We start from the raw sequence: 23,226 nt of genomic DNA on the forward strand, positions 1-23,226 counted from the left end.
GGTAGTTCATGAACAACTTTACGCTTTGACATATATTTTTCAGGATGCATTGTACAGGTGTCAGACAAAGACATGATCTTGGATTAGTAATTTGTTGTTTGCACTTTAATATTAAACACTAAAAAATTAACCAATGAGTCAATGATGAGTTAGACTGGATAACTAAATTCAGAGTAAATGTTTGTCATTTCACAAATTCAATATGTAGAAAAAAAAGCATCACCTTCAGCAGTTTTAAACGTACAATGTGTACATTTGGACTGTATAGATCAAGCATTAGTTAGCGAACTCCAACGAGAATTGTTTGGGATTTCCAGGGTCATAGTAGTATCATAGATATTAAACGGGTCCTATCAGCTTTTTTTTTCATGACAAGTCAACACATGATAGCGAACTCGCTTTACCATTCATGATGGATATACATTCAAATTAGCAATTAATCACGTCTCCTAAAATGATACTCTGTTTATATGACTTTTACTTACGTCTGATAATAGGGCTTCTTCTCTTCCTTCGAACAGAACAGCATTTGGTTCAGAAAATGAATTACAGCAGACCTATCCTACTTCTGCTCGGGACAGTATTGACGATGTGCCTCAGCAACAGTCTCGCTTTGGAAGTCTACAAGTTCTACGAAGGGAGAAATGGGTTAGTGCAGTTCAATCAACCTCTCGATAGTGACTCCACCTTTGAATATGAACTTCACATGAAATATACTTCTTGCTCCTTCTATAAGAATGGAAACACAGTCCCCGGCTGCCTCACACCTCAGCAAAGCAGGCGTTTCTCTGTTCACAATGTGAAAACATCCAATTACTTAACTTTGATCCTTAGAATACACAATATCAATGAGGAGGACAGCCAGTTTTACCTGCTTGTTCTGAAGGAACATAGAAATGGAGACAGCCAATTTTTCAGTCAAGATGCTTACATAGAAGTGCTGCGTCCACCAAGTACAGTAGAGTGTACTGTGAAACCCACAGAGTATTCAGCTGCGTGGAATGAGGTACACTGTACGTCTATGCTTGGTAGCGATGGAAAAGGTTCTCTATACTGCTTTCAAGACTCAAAAAAGGTTCCCTACAAGGGAACACCTGTGCAGCTACATGATCATGTGACATGGGTCTTCTGGATGAATGTCTGTCTGCCAATCTATTGCTGTTCATACGAGGCAACATTTCCAATAACACCCGAGTCTTGTTTTCAGTTTGTCTACCACCCTCCAGCACACGTTACTGAGTCAGAAAATACTAGAAACTATAACAGCAGCCACACAACAATAACCGTTGATCCAGAAACAACTGGCGAAATAACCTTTTCTCAAACATTTGGAGTAGAAAGCAGCAGTGCAACCACCTCTCCACATGAAGCCTTCACCAAGAACACTTTGATTGCACTGGTGTTATTATTTCAACTCTTTCTGTGACTGCTTTGTAATGTAGCCTACTTGTATTGTTTATAAAGCAAGCTATTCAAGTGCGCGATAGTCGTGATATAGTCGGGTTTCTCATGTTCAATAACGTTATGTCGGGGCCTATAATCAGCAAATAAGATTGCACAACTTAAACCCTACAGTGCTCTGTATCAATCATAGGGTAAGAGAAGCATTCATTCTGTGTTTTCAAGACTGATAAGGAAGAAATAGATATTTCTAACTCGAAACAACAACACCTGGATGCCCATTTACATTTCTTTATTACAGATATTCGTTGTTTCGATACAACTTTTATTTCTTTCTAGAAAATTTGGGCTCGTTATCCTGCTAAAAATATTCAAGAAAAAAAAGTACTTACACTGAATATTGGACATACATCCTGGTGCATTCTAACTGATTTAAGAAAAATGTATGTTCATAGCAGAGTTACCTTTCTTTATCAATCTATTTTACTATAATTTTGCACCTCCTCTCAAACCTTCTAATTATTGATCTCATCCATACAATAATAGTATGATCCTTGGGAGAGTAGGACTGGCATTGAAGAGGCTACCTTGGTTTACAAGAGCCTATTATTAATATGATAATATACTTAAGTCGTATTAATACCTTGATATACTTTGTTTTACTTTCAACTGCTTGTGTGACAAATATGATTCTGAATTTACATATTGATATCTAAGTGTGATTGTCAAGGAAAAATAGTAGGTATATATTTAAAGTAGAATGAAGCATCCTATGGAGTTACCATGTTCATGTTTAAGAAACCTAGGCCTATGTATGACAAATTCAAGGGAGTTCAAAGAAAAACCTCCCTGTAGGTAGACATTTTTGGCAGCATCAATCAAGCACAATATTCTCATTATACTCATTTCATGGCTATGTATGTATAAATGAGAATAACAGCATCAAATGTGAGTTACTTTTGACCAAAAAAGAAAAAAAAACCTTTGGCGACATTTCACCCTATGTTAATATATCTCACTTTTACCTCATTTTTCTTTGAATTTAATTAATTTTAACCAAAACACAACAGATACACCCAATTCAAGAATAGGTTGTGTTATCATTTCATGTTTACGAATGTCTTCAGGATACTAAAAGGTAACTAATTGTTCGTTATGAACTTCATTTCCAGTATGTAAAATATGACCTTTTTTCTCATTTTCATATATTCAAATGTTATTCCTATGCCAAACCATCACTCCCGAGCCCTGTATTAAATGTGAAACTGGTTTCCCTCTTGAGTGCCAAAGTTGTGAACTGTTGCCTCCGTCAAACACAACTTGTAAAATTCTGAAATATCTTTATATGTATCTACAGTGCACACCGCAACATGACCCTGCTGAACTGCCTCGGGATATTAAAAAGATCTTTGAAACCTATACTTTGAAATTTGGTATGCAACATTCAAACTACTTTGTATCCTCTGGGCTATGGTCCTGAGAATAATTCCTGCTATATAATAAAGTTGTTGAATATGTAATCATGAGTTTGAAAGAAAATGAAAGGGAAAATGAATTAATAAATGAATGAATGAATGAGTGAGTGAATGAATGAATGAATGAATGAATGAATGAATGAATGAATGAATGAATGAATGAATGAATAAATGAATAAACGAATACATAAGTACACAGTCGTACACACATTCTAGGTGTTATAAAAATAATCCACTTTTGGTCTTCAATAGTATGGAAACCATTATTATATCAGATGATATTGGTACGAGTAATACCTGAATAGTGTACAATTTAGTTGGAGATGATTTGAATATGAAAACAGAAATCAGTTTCACTAAATAAATGATTAATCTTCAAGTTAGGTTCCAGATTTTGGTCAAATTCTTACCCTCTATACAAAATTTGGACTTAACACAGGAACCAATGATGTGTATGTGAGTGTGTACTTGTAAACAATGACCCTGAACAATAGACATGAATACCACCTTTTCAGAGCTTTGCTGACCAAATACTTTTTATCTTTTGCTTCAAGACACATGAACTCTTTATTGGTAATTCATGATGAATTGCTCTGGATACTGCTAGTCTAAACTTCATGGTAAAGGGTGAAATGCATGCACATAAAAAAAAAACTACATGTTTCTTTGTGCTTTCATGGACTACATTTCGCGATGAATAACGACTGGATGTGATAGTGGAATCCCTCATGAATAAATAATAAAGCATCCAAACCGTGACTATTGTCAAGGACCATTGTCTGGGTGTTAACCACACACCAATACACACCAATTGACAGAAAACAGAGCAAAATATGAACCCTATTAAACTTAAAAATTAATCTTGAATCTAATGAAACTGACCTATACTTTATATTCAAATTACCTCCAAATAAATTGCAGACTATTCAGCTATTGCTCATATCAATGTCAGTGATACCTACATAAATATATTTACGATAAAAAGTGGGAAACGTTTTTGTAACACCTAGTGCATTAACATCCATGCACATACAAATGAATGCATAACTATTTGTATGGCAAGGACTCACATGGACCCTTCCTTCTGGAAATAAGTAACTATGTAACATGTCTCTAGAGATTCCATAGATTTAAGAAAAACATTGGAGTATATATGTATATATATATATATATATATATATATATATATATATGTGTGTGTGTGTGTGTGTGTGTGTGTGTGATTGTGTGTGTGACTGATAAATACATCCTCTCATATATGATAATCATCATGGGAGTGAGTAGATGAGAGAGAGAAAGCAATCAAAAATTAAATTCTTGCACATTATACCAGACGAGATCAACTAGGTACTGTCTTCTCAAGTGTGAGTACAACTTAAATTATAACATGTATAATGTATTGAAAGACATTCCTTTTATCAGACTGTAAAGATCTTAAACACAACATAGCTGAACATAGCTTCAATCCTTCATATACTTCTATTTAGTAAAGGATATAAAACCTGATTCAAACAAACGCATGTGCACACACACACACACACACACACACACACACACACATTCAGTGTACATACCAGGTACCTTACATCTGTATGCACCCAAAAAAAAAGCAAAATCCCCGGTATTGAGCATCACATTGGATGACAGAGATGTACTTTGGACTGTAGTTACAACGTAGGCTATATACTTTGCAATAATGCGCATGCTCCCTGACACATTTGACTGAGAGTGTGAGCGTGGAATGGGTTGGAATCCTTCACAGGCAGGCCAGAAAATGGGGCATAAGAAGAAAACAGCGTAGAAATTTAGAACCGGGCAAGCCAGGCGGAGAAAAGTGGTTAGTAAGGAAAATAATTATAGTATAGAAGTTAAAAGAGAGGTTCAGTTGAGCCAGGATATGATAGCTAACATATAGAAAGGGAGAGCTGGCAGGAAAGAATGGTAGTTCAAAAGGGAGAGATCGTTGGGGAAATAGTTTCAACCCTTGGGTTTTTTTTTTAATCCTTTGACAGCAATATTACTCTAATTTTGACAGCTTTCTAAATCATGCAAAATATCTAACAACATGTTTATTTTGGTCTATTTAAGTTGTGCTACTTTAAAAGCCTAAAACTGTATCAAGAGACTTACAAGTGTGTCACAGAAGTGTTTCCGACATTTCTCTTATCTTTGACCTCTTTCAAATTACGTAATGATATATATTCTATATGAAAGCAATAAAAAAGGCAAGGCACAAAACCATTAAAAAAATATGAATATATGAAATATTAAGCGGACGGAATTTTAAGGAGTGATAAGACGGGCGGCTCAGTTACTTATAGGTTAACGCATGCAAGATGGGAGAGTCAGTTGGAAAGAAAAGGGAAATGTAATGAAAGGGGGAAGCTAGTTGAAACCAACCATTGTAGAGTGTGGAGTTACATTAGAGGTGACAAGAAAGTAAATTTTAAGGGAAACTCAGTTGGATCTGAACATCTGTCAGATGAAGACGTTTCTTTGTTCATATATAGCAAAAGATCGCCAGCTTTCTTGACAGTAATTCTCAGCATAGATATTATCATTTTCAAAGACACTCCTACCTATTCTTTCTGAGGGAAGAAAGAAAGGATAAATGCCACATTTTTTCACTCAAGATGCCTACATTGAAGTTCTGGGTCCACCAAGCTAGTAGACAATGTCCTGTGAAACCATCAAAGGATGTTGCTAGCTGAATTGGATGAGGTAAACTGCACGTCTTTGCTTGGTACAAAGATTTTCTCCACTGCTTTCAAAATGCGGAGAAAGTTCCATACAAGGGGACACCAGTGCTGCTAGATGACCACATGATATGGATCTTCTGGATGAATGACTTTCTGTCCATCAACTGCTGTTTGAGCGAATCAACATTTCCAATAACATCGGAGTCTTGTTCTCAGTTTGTTTATCAACCTCTAGCGCACATTGTTAAGCCAGAAAATTCTAGAAACTCTTCCAGCAGCCACAGAAAACATGAAGAAATGAATTCTTTGCTAAACATTACACCACCTGAAACCTTTATAAAGAACACTTTGATTGCACTAGTCATGGCTGTGATATTACTGCCACTCTTTCTCTGACTGCCTTGTGCTTGTATTATTACATTATTGAATATAATAAACAAAGTGGAATCTATACCGTTGTAAAGGGTACTCGCGTTCGCAATCCTAAATCCATACAAATGCATTCCTGGTACATTACATAAGCCCAATGATGATATGAAGAACTCAGATGCCACATAAGGGGACCGGATCTAGAGATGTTGCATGGGCAAATTGTTAAATGATCATTTTCTCAAAATGTAAACAAGAGACAAGTTTTGATGCGTTGCAGTCTATTTCACATCACGACACTTCCAACCATCTCTGTGTGCGACATTTGATCTTGCCTGAGCACCCTATGAAGAAGTTAAGGTCGAAAAAAAAAACCGCTTTTTTACATCTCTGAGTAAATTGTTATATTTCATCAAACCATTCAACTTTAGAAGAAGCGTGCTTTGGCTGTTGGTGAGAGTAGCACGTACCATTTCATGTTTCAGTGTTTGAACACATTTGTTTAAAGTTACTGCACTAAGTACCGGATCAAGTTGGAGACGGTAAGAACTTGCCAATCTTTTGGAAATTATTGAGATGTAACAATATGACTTGCCTGGGTGGCCTGTGGATCTGGAGAAGATCTAGAGAAGAAAAGATATGTATGTTTTGTTTTGACTCTGCCTAGGGGCATTTATTGGGACCTGTAGACAGTACCGGTCAAACTACTTTATATCATCTTGTCCTGTAAATAATTCCTGCAAAGTTGGGTGAATATGTAATCATGGGTTTAAAAGATAATGAAAGGTGAATAATAATGAATATCGATACAAAAATCGCTCACTTTGGTTTTTGATTAACTACAGCTATCCGACAAACAGGTAAAGCATAATTCCATGAATTGAAGAACCTCACAGTATATGGTAATCATTATTATACTCTACCATATAACATGACAATTATCAAGGGTGTTAGTGAGAGAGAGAGAGAGAGAGAGAGAGAGAAATGGAGATGGAGAAGGGGAGAGAGGAGTGTGAGAAAGAAAGAGAGAGAGAGAGAGAGAGAGAGAGGTAAAAATGTATATGTACCAGCAAGGAGATTCAAGAGATGGAATCAGATCAATGTAATCCCCTTTGATCTCATGTTACCGTCGCCATTCAAAAATACTTGAAGAACCGGGTTTTGCCAAAACTAGATCTGTTCCACAATATAGGAGGGCATTGGATTCGTGTCTCATTGCATAATGATCAACGACTCCCTAAGCAAGATATGATGGGAATTTTTGCCATCCCTATACACTTATATACATAATTGTACAGACATTTGGATGTATAAATAGAATATGCACAAGATTGCTAAAATTGAAGATAAGAATCTGTTACTGGACATGTCTGGACACTAATCTGACATATTAATGTATACAGCACTGTCCTTGGAAGCTCTGATTTGATATTTTTGCACATATTTCTGGATGGGATTGACTTTTGTTTTATATGTTAACATACCACAGATTACGTTACAGTTCAATATTAATCATAGAAAACTGAGAACTGCTTGAATTAGCCAGTTGGAACTCCATCTCTTGAAAACCTTCGCGACCTTGGTACCAGACAAGACTGACATATTACTGTTTCCTTCCCTACCCCCCCCCCCTCATATGAAAAAAAAAATCTATATACATATAACTTAACACTGAGTAATTTAAAAATTATCTTCGCAAATGGTCCTTTGTGTAAGTTTAATATTTGACACAAATTTGCTACAGTTACAGTGTTGATTTCTGTACCAGTTGCACAATACCATGGTAGCACGGAGAAATGACAATTACATTTCAGTGAAAAGAAAAAGAAAACACATGCAGGGAAAAGACAAGAACAAAAGAAAAGGCCTTCAATATCACTTTTTTCAATCTTTTTGCCAGCAAAACTTGCAATATAAACCATGAAATTGGATAAGGATTTGAATAAACCACACCAGTACTTTCTTGTCCACATGTAGTAAATGTATCCACACAGGGCAATGTTCACTGCGATCAAAATATCACAGGACTGTGTTGCATAACACGGCCAAAATTACGAAGTGGTAAACTGACACTACTGCTCAGGACTGATATTACCCTCTGTCTTGCCTGCTACATGCAGCCAGTCACTCTATTTCAAAGTTAGTTTTGACACATCAATTTGCGATCATTGCTATTACTATCAATACCATGTCAAAATATGTTCTACAAAATTCACGCCAAGAATTAGTGTTACAAATCAAGGGTTAGATGAACGCATCACCCAGTAAGAATAAAATTTAAAAAATACATATCTTGAATCAGTGCCAGAGATCATGGGTAGTTTTTAACATTACCTTGTAGCTCCAATCCTACACCCCATACTATTCAGTCTGATATGGACTTTGCCCCTGCTGCCTTCTCCATTTCTGTCAAAACAATGATTATGCTCATTCATACAAATCATCGCGCGCGCACATGCATACACACACACATTCAGAGTTCATGGCTTATTACCTGCGATGTATACATCTCAAATAATGTTGGCAAACAGACAATGACAGAGATGAGGACTTTGGACAGACAAAGACTGCAGTAGCATTCACATAAATGCTGATGTTGGCGGGTGAATAGCTTAAATTTTGGCGGCCAATTTTTGCCGCCAAAATTTTGCCGCCAAAATTTAAGCTATTCACCCGCCAACATCAGCATTTATGTGAATGCTAAGTTACTGCAGTCTTTAGATAAGGCAGAGATAAGGCTTTAGACATGACGAAAACATCGGCGCCAAAATTTAAGCGATTCACCTGTGCCAACTTCAGCATTCATGTGAATGCTGCTGCAGTCTGTAGAGGTGATTTGGATGACTACAGACGTGTACTGTCATTACTGTCGTGTTTCAAGAATTCCTGCCTATCATTTCTGCAATGTACATTTCATCAGTGTATAATTTCAGCTTTGACAGGTAAGCACACTCTTGATTTTGGTAAATACTGCACAGCACACTAGAGGTTTCAAATCATTATATAACACTGCAGGAAAGAAAAGTTATCACTGTCAGGCAAAACTGGATCCCAGCTCCCATGTATCTATAAATTGTACTGTAAATGAGATGTATGTTATTGATTGGGGAAATATAAGGGCCTACACGAACGCCGAATATCTTGGGAGATATCGAAATGTGTTTAGAGATACTACAGTCTAAAACGATTACAGAATAAACAAGCAACGTTTACTGAAATCCGCCCATCTTAAAACAGCAAGTGCACAAAACTATCTATAATTTCAGCAGTGAATTCAATTTAATTTTGACATCACATCAGAGCAGAAGTCAAATGCATACGCAGTTGGTATGCGGTATGTTTAAATACAGTATTGTTTGAAACTTAAAAAGTAGCCTGGTACTAATCAACAGAATATCAGCATATACAATGTAAATGTTTCCACCTTTTTGCCCTATCATACAAGAAGTGAGTTTGATGCTTATGGGTAACTTATGCACAACTTTGCGCTTTGATATACATTTGTCAGTATGGACGCATTGTACACTACTGGGGGTGTTTCATCAACGTTTGTCGGCGCTGACAATTGTCGGCGCCGATCAATTTCAGCAAAATCCTTGGTTTTGATTGGCTAAGATGCTCTGGTCACTGACTGTTACTATGGTGATTCAAGTTGTCAGCACCGACAAACATTGATGAAACACCCCCAGGTGTCATAGAAGGATATGATCTTGAATTAGCAATTTGTAGTTTGCACTTGCATTTGAAGCACACAGGTGCATCAACATGTTACTCTAGAAGCAAGATTGGAGAACAAAATTCAAAGTAAATGTTTGTTATTTTAAAATTACCAAGTTCTCTTTAGTCTGTCTGTGTGTGTGTGTGTGTGTGTGTGTATGTCTGTGTGTGTATATACAAAGTCACTCTTGAACAATAATGGAGAAAAACAAGAGAAAGCATCCATAACCATGGAAAATTTAGTATTTCTTACGGATCGCCTATTCTATGTCGTAAAACCCCTCCATCAGTTCAGCTGTTTTTTTAACATATACATTTGAACTATAGGTCATGAGTTAAAGAATTCCATAAGAGAATTGATTGGGATTCACAGGATCATAGTAGTATCCTAAATATTAAACGGGTCCTATAAACTTTTTTTGCATGACAAGTCATCACATAATGGCGGACTCGCTTTACCATTCCCGTTCGATATACATTCAAATTAGCAATTAATCGTATCTCTTGATATGATACTCTTTGTACATGACTTTTACTAAGGACTCACGATAAGCTTTTCCTCTTCCTTCGAACAGAATAGCATCTGGTTCACAAAATGAATTACAGCAGACGTTTCCGACTTCTGCATGGGACAGTGCTGATGATGTACCTCGGCAACAGTCTAGCTGTGGAAGTCTACAAGTTCTACGAAGGGAGAAATGGATCGCTGCAGTTCCATCAACCTCTCGATAGTGACTCCACCTTTGAATATGAGCTTTACCTGATTTATACTTCTTGTGACTTCTATAAGAACGGAAACACAGTCCCCGGCTGCCTCACACCTCAACAAAGTAGGCGTTTCTCTGTTCACAGTGTAAAAACTTCCACTTACTTAACTGTGATTCTCAGAATAAACAATATCAATGCCGAGGACAGCCAACTTTACCTTTTCTCTCTGAGGGAAGACAGAAAAGGGGAAAGCCACTTCTTCAGTCAAGATGCTTACATTGAAGTGCTGCGTCCACCAAGTCCAGTAGGGTGTAGTGTAAAACCCACAGAGTATTCAGCTGCGTGGAATGAGGTACTCTGCACGTCTATGCTAGGCAGCGATGGAGAAGGTTCTCTATACTGCTTTCAAGATTCAAAAAAGGCTCCCTACAAGGGGACACCTGTGCGACTACATGATAATGTGACATGGGTCTTTTGGATGAATGTCTGTCTGCCCATCTATTGCTGTTCGTACGAAACAACATTTCCAGTAACATCAGAGTCTTGCTTCCAGTTTGTATATTATCCTCCAACATACATTGGTGAGTCAGAATATCCCAGAAACCATAACAGCAGCCATACAACAATAACCGCTGATCCAGAAAAAACTGGCGAAATAATCTTTTCTGAAAAATTCGGAGTAGAAAGCAGCAGTGCCACTACCTCATCACATAACGCCTTCACCAAGAACACTTGGATTGCACTGGTGTTATTATTTCCACTCTTTCTGTGACTGCCTTGTAATGTAGCCCACTTGTATTGCTTATAAAGCAAGCTATTCAAGTGCACGATAGTCGTGGATGTCGAGCTTCTCAAGTTCAACAACGCTGTGTCGGGGCCTATTCACGGCAAATAGAATTGCACTGAAACCCCACAGTGCTGTGTATACAATAAATCATATATAGGGTAAGGGAAGCATTCATTCTGTGTGCTCACTACTGATAAGCAACAAATAGACATTTATAACTCGAGACATCAGCACCTGGATGCCCATTTATATTCGTTTATGACGGATATTTGTTGTTTCAATACAACGTTTATTTCTTTCTATGCAATTTGGGCACGTTATCCTCCTAAAAATATTCAAGAAAAAAAGTAATTATGGTCAATTAAAGACATAACCTCGTGCAATGTCGTGTATTCTAACTAAGACAGATGTGTCCTGTAAGATAACTTAATGACAGATATATCTTTCTTTATCAGTTAATTTAGAAATGACTATGTACCTCATCCCGAATCGTCCAATTTTTGGTCTCGTCCATACAATGAGCATCTTTCTGCTAGAATTCGCAAAAAAATCACTTAGTAAAAGTAAATCACAAATAGGCCTATCTGTAAAACATGTTGTGAAATAATGAGTGAAATTTGTCCTGTATTATACTCTTCTGTGTGACATTCAGTAAATATGTCCGTATCTGTCTGAATGCTTCAATATGTCCTTTGATAATTCACTTCTCCCTAATTAGAAACTATAGAATTTGCATTAAGAGTAGGTATCCTTATCATCTGACTACTTTTACAATTGCATATGGCAATGGTAAGATACAAACAGCTGTAAGTATTGTTCTATTAAAAAAGAAAATGTTCCTATATCATACATTTTATAAAATAAATTCAATATATTCATGTCCGTCAGAAAGTTTTCAAATTATAATTCTATGCAATTTATTTTGATGTTTGCGTGTTCCTGTGTAAATGGCGTACGGTGTATATTGCAGTTCTACATGTGTATAACTATTCTGAAATATTTGTTTTATTTTCTTCCTTTGTATATGTTGATAAGTTTTGCACTTAGTATCTGATACATCATACCATCATCTGGTAAAAGTAGAACACAAAGAAATTTAAATCTCGTTCCAAATTTGTTTTGCTCATGTATCATATCGTTTTATATAATCATGCTATCAATATGTTCATGCCTGTATGGGGCTTAAAAGATTGTAAATACAATTTGTTGTGATATTTGTGTATAAGTGTGTATAGTGTACTTAACGGTACTATAATGATTATTTTAGAATTCTCAATACAAGTTCTTGTGATTGTGTGTGTGTGTGTGTGTCTGTGTAAATTCCGGTACGGTAATCATTTTCAAATATTTCGATATTTTGCCCTCGTTTTGGGTTGATAGATTTTGTACTTAGTATCTGAAATGTCATACCATCTTCAATCATTCTTGTAAAATCCGGACATAAGGAACTCTTATATTAATTTCCAAATGAAATATGTTCTAGATCATGCCGAGTTGAATTTACTCCATACCATTCTGCAAATTTATATTGTTGGGGTTTTTTTGTGTGTGTGTCTGAAAGTTTTTTAAAATTGTAAATGCACAATATTGTGGTATTTTTAGTTTGTTAACAAACAGTAAATTATACTACTAACATTCTGTGAATGTTTTCTTCCATCATTTGCTTGTTTGCATTTTGCAACTAAACTACCGGAAATATTGTAGGAACGTGGTAATGGAGTTCTTGGTCCAGAACTACAGACTTCTAATCCTGTCGCAAATATAACTCTACAGTCATTCCATTTGTATCCATGATTTTCCTCTTGACCCATATGTATTTTGTAAATATGTGGCAGTGTTGGGGTTAATAATAATGGCCTGATACTCTGGGAGAGTATAACTGGCACTGAAGAGGCTACCTAGGTTTACAAAGGCCTAACAGCAACATAATTATAAGTCCTACTAACACCTTGATATCGTAGTTTTTTTTTACTTTCAGCTGCTTGTGTGACAGATATGTTTCTGAATTTTCATATTGATATCCAAGGGTTGTTATCAAGAGGAAATAGTAGGGAGATTATTTAAGTAGAATGAAGGATCCTATAGAGATTCCATGTCCATGTTTACGAAACCCATGTATGACAAATTCATGGGAGTTCACACAAAACTCCGTGTAGGTAGGAAATTTTGACAGCATCAATTGAAGCACACAAATTTCATTATAATCATTTTATGTCTATCTATGTAGGACTGAGAATAACAGCATCAAATGTGAGTTACTTTCGACAAAAGAAAAATTTGATGACCGCTATGTTAATGTAATTTCCCTTTTAGTTCATTTTTCTTTGATTTTACCTAATCTTTACCAAGACACGATTGATACACCCGATTCAAGAATAGGTTGTGTTATCATTTCATGTTTACGAAATATTTTCTGGGTTTTAAAAAGGAACTAATAGTTTGTTATCAACTTCTTTTCCAATGTGTAAAATCGATTGTTGCTTTCTTTTCATTTTCATATATTCAAATGTTATTCCTACGCCAAACCATCACTCCCGAGCCCTGTACTGAATGTGGAACTGGGTACCCTCTTGAGTGCAAAAGTTGTGAATTGTTGCCACCGTCAAATACAACTTGTAAAATTCTGAAATATCTTGTTCTAAGTATCTACAGTGCGCATCTACATCATTAACCTGCTGAACTGCCTCAGGATATTAAAACGATCTTTGATATGCAACATTCAAACTACTTTGTATGGAATGATTCCTGCAAAGTTGGTGAATATGTAATCAGGATTTTGAAAGATAATGAAAGGGAAAATGAATGATTAAATGATTGATTGATTGATTAATTGATTGATTGATTGATTGATTGATTGATTGATTGATTGATTGATTGATTAGTTGATTTATTGATTGAATGAATGAAGACATGAATACATACTCATACACACATACTAGATGTTTTAAAAAAATCCACTTTTGGTCTATAAATAATTCAGCAGCCACTGAACACCCGAAGACATTAATTTTGCGAAAAATCAACGGAAGAAAGCAATAGTGCAAACATTACACCACCTGAAGCCTTTACCATGAACACTTTGATTGCACTAGTCATGTTCGTGATATTACTGCCACTCTTTCTCTTACTACTGTACTTGTATTGTTACTAAAATGTATAAACAAAGTGGAATTTATACAGTTGTAAAGGCTACTAGCTTTCACAATCCTAAAACCGTACAAATACATTCCTGGTACATTGCATAAGCCCAATAATGGTATCCAGAACTCAGATGCCATATAAGGGGACCGGACGTACAGATGTTGCATGGCCTAATTGTTACATGGTCATTTTCTAAAGATTTAAACAAGAAACATGTTTTGATGCGTTACAATCTTTTTCACATCACAGCATATAGTTAACCATCTCTGCGTGGGAAATTTGATCTTGCCTGAACACCGTATATGAAGAAGTTAGGTCACAAAAAAAAAAAAACACAGACACACACTTTTTTTCTTACATCTCTGAGTAAATTTTTAGATATTCGATATTGTTTTATTTCATCAAACGATCAAGATATTCCTTGGTGAACGATTTAAACTTCTCAACATCACCGTCAATACCCTCTGAGATTTCCGAGATTACGGACTGCCTTCCTGCAGTCCGGTAAATGCTTAATTGATTGAGTATACCATTATTTACGAATTAAACAAGCAAACAAACCATAAAATGATCAACATTAATAAGTGAAATGATTTTTCATGCCAATCTTTCTTAATGAATAATTAACAAATCTAACGCTTCTTGCTCTTACAAGAATTCACGCAAACACTAAAGAATTTAAATAAAAGTACATGTGTATATATATATATATATATATTATGATGAAAACAATCAAAGGGGAAAGTGACCGGAAACGTATGATCTTTATTAGAAATAACTTTGAGCAAAGGAAAAAGGTAAATATATATGTATATATATATATATATATATACAAGCCTTCTAGCCTTTTCGTTGGTCCAATCATATTTCTGTCTTTTCCTTGTGGCACCCTCATTCATATGGCCATATACATTTGCGTTCAGTATGTTTGTGTGCTTTTTTTCAATCAGGAGACATAATTGTACATATTTTATAGTTTTATTTCTTGTATTACTGTCAATCCTTTTAAAATTTCATCGAGAAAGTGGAACTATGAAATAAATGTGAACTGAAAATGAACTAGCTATTTATATATATATCATATATATTTATACATGGTGAAAACTTTGAGCAAAGAAAATGGGTTTTCATATATATATGTATATAAAACATGTATATGTATATGTATATGTATAACATGTATATCAAAAACACAACAGAACTCAAGAAATACATCATGCTGTCAATGACTGTTACTATCGCTAGCATGATACATTTCTTGAGTTCTATTCTATTTTTTAAATCAGTGCACCAACACGTGGACTATGATATGATATACAGTCTATGATGACTTTTATTCATATCATATATATTTATACAGACATTCCAGCCCATACAAGAAAAACGGGAAAAGCAAGATAATTGGTACATTATCGAGTTTTCAATAAACTCGTTCATGACTACACTTATGTATAAATTTATTAAGGAAAATTTCAAATTTCAGAACCTGTGTTCATATGGTGTAGGTATGTGAGTGTAAAGAGAGAGAGACAGATTAAATACACGTAGGCCTAGTTCAATTATTCTGCAGAACATTCTTATTCTCGGTCTTGTAAATGAACAAGTTGACACAAACTCTGCCCCTATCGACGTGTAACGTTATATCCACAAAACACACTCATACACATAGATTATAACGTATAGATAACGCGAACAATAGCAAAATTCGACACGACGTATAGGCTAATCACTGTAGTTCGCTTTTTGATGCAACCTCCTATGATTTTAGATGTAGGTAGATATATATATATATATATATATATATATATATATATATATATATTATATATTATATATAAATGTGAAATATATTGTATGTCTATTAAGTATATATATGTATTATATATATATATATATAATATGTGACCGTGCACCTCAAAACGAACATAAAGTCGCACACACTGATTTTGCGTGAGGACTGAAAATATGTGAAATGGGTCAACCTAGCCGAACTTGACTTTTTCATATTTTCTGAAAGAGCGGGTCTCCTTTTACATTTTGCTAAAATTTGGTATCATAAAACGGACAGGAAAGTGTGGTTTTTTAGCAGTTTATCTCAAACATTTTTGGTAGAATAGTGCGATTAGTTGTGTCTTTTAGAATCCCTTTTTCATTTCCGAAAAACCTTGTCCACACTCGTCACTTTCACCTCTAATAAATTTTGAAAAGATAGTGCTACTGCTTTGAAAGTTGGCATTAATTATGGACAGAATGTGTTAATGAGGCATGCCTAATTTCAGTTTAATCTGATAATCCCTTCATTGTTGTTACTCTGGTGGTTTACTTCCTGTTTTTTGTCCCATTCATTCCACAGCCAGCACGGTTTGGTAAAGATTAAGCGCTTGAATAGACACTGTACTTCAGAGCCTCTTTTCTCAATTCACACTTTTCCTGAGTTTGTGCTTTCTTTCCAATATTTAGGTAGGTTAGGAGAGTCCATTTGATTTGAGTTATACATCATTTTAAAGCTTAAAGTCTGCTCTTTCAGAATATGGCCTTAACTAAAAATTCATGTCTGGCGACTTTTTGTTTGTTTTGAGGTGCAGTGTCACATATATACTAGTATATATATATATATATATATATATATATATATATATATACATAATATATATATATATATATATATATATATATATATATATATCGTCCTGCACTGACAAAAAACCCTGTACATTCCCTATGTACAATTTAGACGAAAATTAAGAAAAAGACAATACATGGACGGTGAAAGGAAATGTCACGATTCTCTTTAATTCAATAAAAATGGAAACTTTCTACTACAAGCCTAACCAAGGCCCCGTTTCATAAAAGGTCAATGATAACTATTCTTGCTGGAATGGCAATTGTCAAGGTAACGACAAGAATCCAGCTTCCTGATTGGCTGTTGCTATTGGAAGTTGCCATTCCAGCAGGAGCTGCCATCCTAACATCTTTGATGAAACGGGACCCTGGATTTCCTTAAAGGCACAGACGCAAACTTTTTATTCAATACTACTTTTTTGATAAGTACCACACCTGTATGCTGTTTAACGTATTGATATGTGGGGTGATACTAGGACAGGGCTTATAATAATATAAGGTGTTCTATTATCTATTAAGGCTCTCTTGAACCGTGGTGTTATAGAGACGGATCACACAGACTGTTCTGTATGCTCTGTATGCCCCAAATCGAAGTAGTCAGCGTTAATTCTTTTGATTATTTGTGATACTGTTTTGAGAAAACGTCTGTATTAAAACAACAATGAGATGTTGTGCCTAGTTTCGTGATGTATAAGACGTCCATCCACAACACATGACATAATAGCGGTACGATATACTTCTTTGCACCAGCAACTCTAACATTCAATTGGTCCACATGGACAGATGGAGGATAGATTAAGGAGGTATCATGATATGTGTGTGATACCTCCTTGGATAGACGGTTACAGATGAATTATACTCCATTTCTCTCTTCTGAGTGCGCAGAAGTTAATAATTATGAAAGTGTAGGACCTCCTTGACATAACCTTTATGTTATTGTAAAAGTCTGTGTTAGTGGGGAGAGTGAGATTTTAATTTTTGATAGTTTGGGTTATATTATTGTATTGTGACTCGAACCGGTTCCAGAATGCAGAGGTTAACAAATCTGTTTTACCTAACAGAGACTAAAAGACGTTCAGAAAAAATGTTCAGACAGACACATGATACTTTAAAAGAAAAAAAACTGTGCATTTTATAGGTCTTAACCTATATTTTCAATCTCGCTGGGTTCTCAAAATGAAATCATTGAAAATGAAAAAAAAAATTAACGGCATATTTTCCTTATTTCTTGTCCGATTTTTGTCATTTCTGTATCGTTCTGTAGTAAATAATAGTCTCTTTCTGTTGAAGTTTATTTATTTTTGGGGTGGATTTCCTCTTTTAATTAAATAAGGCAGGGCTTTGAGGTTAATGTTTACATTAAGTGCATTGAGTCAACCTTCGTGTGTGCAATGGAACATATAGGAAATATGAATCATTGCTGTTCACCCATTGAATGGAAACATTTATTATGTGTTTTAAGATCACATCAAGCTCTGCTTTTGGTCTATCCACATGAAGAATATGGTCCCCTGCATTTCCAATTTTATGAAAATATATTTTCTCTCTCAAAACTTAATTCAAAGTATTTTTAAGGTACAGTGTGCGTTCAAATTTTACTTTGCTTCATGCTTTAACTCGTTATTAATTATGTTTTCCTGTATACAACAGCACTATATAATGTGTATTAATGCGTAGGAACAATTCATACAATTTATGACATTTTGTTAAATTCCATATTGTATTGAAAACGAAGTGCAGAAACAAATTTGACTTAGTTGAACTGAACTATGTAGGGGTTGTAATATAAACCTAAAATGCGGTACACTCATTGATAGGATTTCATTCATGATTGTATCAAAATATCAAAGCTGATTCAGACTTTTAAAAGTTTAACAAATGTTTATGTAAGTCTACACTTCCGCACTACATATGGGCGAAAAATTGAGAAACTTGCATTGAAACAAAAGAATTGGTTTTGCAAAAACTTTCTTTGAATACTTTTCATAAATCTAAGCTTAAATGATATAGATTTTAAACTTAAAATTTTGTTACGAGAGAGGCAATTAGGTTTTATAACTAAACTAAACATAATAGAATTCAAAATCAGCCGACTTGGCCAAAATTGTATACTTAAAGGCCTGCTTGAAAATATCCCTTGCCGTGATACTGTTTGGGGAATTTATGAAGCACGGTTGCAGCTGATCGCCAAACTACAACGATGGAAATCGTCAAATATTGATTTTAGTTGCATCTTATCTTGTACTCACACCAAAACTATACATTATCTGGGTAAAGAGATTTTCATGGAAGTGGGCAGTTTTCTTTTTCATTGAATTTGAGTGGAAGCACTACCCCTAAATGAAATTCGGAAAGAGACTTGTGACTTTCTGTTTTATGTACATGTTCTTGTAACTTCCTCCACAGTATCTAAGCATCAAAACTACGTGGCCGTGACCGGAAAATCTCCTCTGTAACAGGACTTTAAATAACTTAATAATATGGATTTCTCTGCACGAGTTCATGCAAACTGAAATATGACAATGGCTATAAAACACTGAAAAGGAATGAATTTTGATGATTCGATTTGATGGTTCGATTTGACAGAAAATGGAAAATATTACTGTTAATAGTTCTTGACTTGATGACCTAATGATGTTCGCATCATGAAATTGTGCTATATAGCCTATAAGGGAAGACGCCTTAAACCAATAAGAAGTGCATTACAAAACGTGATTGATTTCGTCGCTTAAACAACAAAGTATTCATCAAAATTAAAAATAATTATCAATTCTGATCTCCAGCTGTATTCAAAGTTTTTTTTTTCACTGCGATGAGGATAATTCTGATTGTTAAGTTGTTGTGTGTGTGTTTTATTAAATATGATTTTCATATCAGGGTGTGGATAATCCGGTACCAGGAAAGAATTATGCAGCGTAAGAAAAATAAGAAAAATATATGTCTTCTCAGCAAGGTTTTGTTCTGTTTTGCTTTCTTTTTAACAATGAAGATATCATTCTCTGCAAATGAGATGAAATCCAACTTCATTTCGCAGCCATCTCTTCACGTGACATAAAAAAGCCAAATTAATTGAATGATTTTCATAAAATTTGAATATGAACTTAGATTAAAGGTGAACAAATAAATGAGTGGATATATTCAGCAATCAATACGTATGTCAGTGAATATGAAATATAACATACATATCAGATTTCCTTGCCTCAGAGAAAAACAGCAAAGTTTCAATTCCAATCAGCTAAAAAAAATAATTAAAAAAATGATTTGAAAAAAAGTTCCTCAAATTAATGCGGAAAGCAAGTTAGTAGGCCCTAAAACCTCGGGGATTTGGCCCTGCTCTACATACAGCTGCATGAGGGTAATCACTTTACAATATCATCAAATCTCTGCAAGAAGGGGAGAAAGGCTTTATCAAACTGTGTGGAAAAGAAGGCAATTAAATTTCTGGCAGTCACGATCTAGCTCGAACTGGCCGAAGCCATCATCTTCTTTTGGATGGCTATGATTTCTTCCTGTTCTTGCAACGTCCGGACACACCTGGAGAAATTGGACGAAATATCAAAAAATCGAAAAGAAGGCAAAGAAGGATACCGAGAAGTACTGAATTCGAGAGTAGTCATGCCTCATAAATGTGTACATCTGCATATGAGAATGAGGAATATAAGACAATCCCTTTTATGTTTAGATATATTATATCTAAATAATTACTGTAGTGTCGTCTTGAAATAATTTCAGATTATTTGGAGTGTCATCAGGTGACATTCATTATTTTTGCCTTTAAATGTTGCATGGTGGTCCATTATAATAATGAAATATGTGGCACTCAACAGCAAGTTTCAAAATTACGCACTGAAAGCCTGAAAGTGATTGATGTTGATATTTATCCTGTTGGGTCTGCACGGAATCTGGGAGTGTGGTTTGATTAACGCCTAGCCTTGGCAGACATATCTCTGAAGTATGTCAAAATAAATTTTATCATTTGTTTAATATTGCACATATTCGAAAGTATTTCACACGGGAAAGTACTGAAAAAAAAAATCATCCATTCGTTTATCACAAGTTGATTTGATTATTGTAACAGTTTATTTTATGGCTTACCTGATAATCAATTAGGCAAACTACAAAGGGTGCAAAATGCATGTGCTAGATTAGTTTGCAATTTTCCTCGTTTGTCTCATTGCAGTCCATTACTACGTGCATTACGTTGGTTGCCTGTAAAGCAGAGAATCATATTCAAAACGTTGTTGATCGTATATAGAGCTATCCATGGTACAGCATCAGTGTACATACAGGAACTTGTAGAGCTAAAAACATCATTTCAAACATCTTATCACCTCCGAAGTTCACGAGATCAAACATTATTTAAATATCCATCAGGGAAATCAAAAGTTACTCTTGGTGACAGGGCATTTTTGTATGTTGCACCAAAATTATGGAATAATCTCCCTTTGTTTGTAAGACAGCAATTACAATTTATGAGTTTAAGGTCTGGTTAAAAAGTCATCTCTTGAAGTAATGTATTTTATGTTTTAATTTCTTGTATGTATATTATTATTTTGTACTGCGCAGTAGAGTATATTATCATAGTAGCTGCGCAATATAAGTGTCCTTTATTATTGAAATCAATAGTATTATTGTTATTATCATTATTCATTCATTCATTCATTCATTCTTTATTAGTCTATATCAGACATGGAAATTTGGAAATTTGGCTTCCATTGACATTACATTGTACCAAAATGAACATGACAATGCAAACACATTTTGCATCACAATTACATAATTACGTCTATGATGACCACAATAAATACAAACAACACCCTACAACTATATTAGACAGTTATAAAGCCTACATTATACAATATATCAGTTCTTTATAACCCCATATAACTATTATCAATTTTCCCATGAGGAATTAGTGTTGTCAAAGATTTTTATTTCCCAACAACTTCACAGGGAGAGGGTGGAATAAAAAAGAAACTGACAAAGAAATGAAAAAAAAAAATCTTCCTTGTCCCAGGCAAAATTGGCGCAATTTTCTTATCACACTGGCAATAATACCTGACAAGTATGCACAAAAAAAGTAAATAAAACAAAAAATGACCAGGCATTTTCAAACAGGAGATTAAAGTGCGAAAACTCCCCCAAATTTGGTCCTATCCATAAGAGGGCCACCTCTAAATCTGCCATTAAAAAAAAAAAACTTGAGAGTGCATTCAATTCACTAATGTACATCGTGTTTATTCATCAGTTTCATAGGAAATGAATTGTAAAGATTCTCTAATTGGTATGGCTAACAATTGCCCTCTTGGGGCCAACAAGTAGGAGTGCCTACTTGAGATATTCTATCATCCTGACAAAATTTCCTGCTAAGTTTGGTGAAAAGTTTACTCTGCACTTTCAAGAAAAAGATGTAAATGAACAGATTGGGCCTCAACATGGCTGCCCCCCACCACAAAAGGGGGGAGGGGCACACCCAGATCCGCAACATACAAACTTGAAACTACAGTCACCAATGCACTAACTCATAACAATAAGTAAGCTCTATCCTTTTTGGTTCTACAGAAGGAGATTTGTAAAGATTCCTTAATTTGGAAGCATGATGCGGGTTGATGCCTATCTGAAAAATAAAGTGAGATCATGTCATACAAGGGATGCTACATGACTAGTTTGTTGGAAATCTATCTGGGGCAACGGCGTAGCCAGGATTTCATCTTAGGGGGGGCGGTTAGTCTGCGAGGGAGCGAAGCGACCGAGCCCGAGCGAGCGGAGCGAGCGAGGGGGGGGGGGGGAGGGTTGGGAGGGTGGTGTCCCCCCTCCCACGGTAAGAACTTTTTGCATTTTGATGTTGTAAATGGTGCAATTTGATGCATGTTTTTGCGCGTTTTATCGACGTGAAACAGTCCCACCTGTTTAAGGTAGCAGTATATTTTAGTGTAGATTATTATTGAACAATTTGCCTATAAAATGGTATCATTTAAATACACTCTAGTATCAATTCTTTTCACTGAATATCATGAACGCGACTGAACCCGAGCGACCGGAGCGAGCGAGGGGGAGGGGAGGGAGTGGGAGGGGGGGTGTCCCCCCTCCCATGGTAAGAACTTTTTGCGTTTTGATGTTGCAAATGGTGCAATTTGATGCATGTTTTTGCGTGTTTTAACGAGTTGAAACAGTCCCACTTGTTTAAGGTTGCAGTATACTTTACTGTAGATTATCATTGAACAATTTGCCTATAATATGGTATGATTTAAATACACTTCTTGTATTAATTCTTTTCACTGAATATCATGATTGCGACTGAACCCGA

Source organism: Diadema antillarum, unplaced genomic scaffold, assembly GCF_040938485.1.
Source record: "Diadema antillarum isolate AM-2024a unplaced genomic scaffold, OU_Dant_1.0 seq00000124_RagTag, whole genome shotgun sequence".
In the NCBI taxonomy this organism is placed as follows: domain Eukaryota; kingdom Metazoa; phylum Echinodermata; class Echinoidea; order Diadematoida; family Diadematidae; genus Diadema; species Diadema antillarum.